Here is a 2,237-nt window from a genome sequence, read left to right as displayed (position 1 = left end):
CTCCCTGCTTCCCTTTCTCCCTTTCTCCCTATGCCATACCTTCAACTTGGTTTCCATCAATACCTGCTGCCCTTCTAAAATCTCATCCTCAGTCTTTTCATGTTGCTCCCCCATACCCATCCCAGAAATTCTTCAACCCACTCAGGGCCTCCCATCCACTGACTCTATTACTTTTCATTGTTGTTTGATCTCAATTTTTCACTTTCCTCATTACCCAGTTTAGATTCCAAGGTTCAACACGGTAATTGCCTCTCAGCCCTCACCCTGTACTCTTGGCCCCTCTTCCTCTGACACATTTTATCCCTGGTCAAATCCCACTCTGCCTGCTCCACACCTGCATTCAGCAGCTGGGGAGAAACACACTGTCATACTGACTGGTCTTGCTTCCTGCGGGCCCTCAGTGTGGCATGTCAGCTCGCCTTTCCCTACTCGGTTCACATTCCCCAAATCTGAGACCACAACTTCACAAGATGATGACCTTTCTTCCTATTTCAGTGAGAAAACAGAAACTTTCAGAAGGGAACTTCCTCACGGTCCCATCCCAAATTCACCAGTCTACGTGCAACTCTACTGCAGAGAGGCTGTTCTCCCACCTGCCACCTCATCTGTACCCCAGGATCCTGTTCCCTCTCACCTGCTCAGAGATGTTACTCCTCAAATTATTCCCATCTCTCTTTCTCGCTTAATCAGTTTACCCCTCTTTACTGCAACACTCCCATCATTATACAAACATGCTATAATATACTACATCTCTGAAAAGAAAGAAAAAAACTCTTTCGCTACTCACCTATGTAGTAAAAGCACAACATTCAGAGAATAGTGCTTACCCTTTGGCAGAAGAGGAATCTGGAAAGGGAAATTCAGGGAGCCTCAACTATACTAGGGAAGATTTTTTTTTTTTTTTTTTTTTTTTTTTTTTTTTTTTTTTTTTTGAGATGGAGTCTCGCTCTGTCGCCCAGGCTGGAGTGCAGTGGCCAGATCTCAGCTCACTGCAACCTCCGCCTCCCGGGTTTACGCCGTTCTCCTGCCTCAGCCTCCTGAGTAGCTGGGACTACAGGCGCCCGCCACCTCGCCTGGCTAGTTTTTTGTATTTTTTAGTAGAGACGGGGTTTCACAGTGTTAGCCAGGATGGTCTCGATCTCCTGACCTCGTGATCCGCCCGTCTCGGCCTCCCAAAGTGCTGGGATTACAGGTTTGAGCCACTGCGCCCGGCCAGATTTTACTTCTTAAGCTGCCTGATGTTCACATAATTATTCTTTGTAATACATATATATTTATGCATATAAATTATAATTTTACATGTATAAAATAATACATTCATTTTTAAATTTAAAAACTCTCCCCTGATCCAGCTCACTCCCTCAGTGTTCCGCTTCTCTCTCCACTTAACAGAACTTCTCACTGCCTCCACTTTCTCACATCTCATTCACTCTTGAATTTCCCTCAATCAGGCTCTCATCCCCACCACTCTACTTAAACCACATGTCAGAGTCACAAATGACCTCCAAGTTTCTAAACCCAATGGTCAAGGGTCAGTTTGTGGCAGGCACAGTTCTCCCTGACAGTCACACAGACAGGCCTGCATAGCACCCCAGTTACACAGATAAATTTCCACAGCATTGCCTTAACATTGAGCAAATAGTTAAACCTAGGGAAATCGGTGCCCAAACATCAAAGCTAGAAATGAAACACATGGTCAGTAGGAGACTTGCTACGGGCTTTTCCCTTGCTAGAGCAAGTCAAAATAATAGAGACAGTCTTACATTCCTAGTGCCAGGACCTGTCTCGGGTCTATGATATCTGAGACAAGTCAAGGTAACAGAGGCAGCTGTTTAAATATATTCATTGGAGAATCTAAGGCAGCTCTCCGCACCAAGCTGTAAAGGAGATAAGATAGAAATAATCACTCCAGTACCACAGTAGACAGGCCTTGAAGGTGTTGGGGCCGTCACACGTTAATCAGACTTAGCAAGAACTTTTTTGCCTCTGACCTTCTAGTTGAAACACAATTAGTTACCATTAGACTTAGGTGAATGCCATACTGCATGTAGGCACATAACCTAAACCTATATAAGCACTAAGAAAATAGTAACACTGGCCGGGTGCAGTGGCTCACACCTGTAATTCCAGCACTTTGGAAGTCCGAGGCAGGTGGATCACAAGGTCAAGAGATCGAGACCATCCTGGCCAACATGATGAAACCCTGTCTCTACTGAAAATACAAAAATTAGCTGGGT

The sequence above is a fragment of the Colobus angolensis genome, unplaced genomic scaffold (genome assembly GCF_000951035.1).
Source record: "Colobus angolensis palliatus isolate OR3802 unplaced genomic scaffold, Cang.pa_1.0 Scaffold236, whole genome shotgun sequence".
NCBI classification, from domain to species: Eukaryota; Metazoa; Chordata; class Mammalia; order Primates; family Cercopithecidae; genus Colobus; species Colobus angolensis.
The sequence above is the reverse complement of the archived record's forward strand: the minus strand, read 5'-3'. Positions refer to the sequence as shown.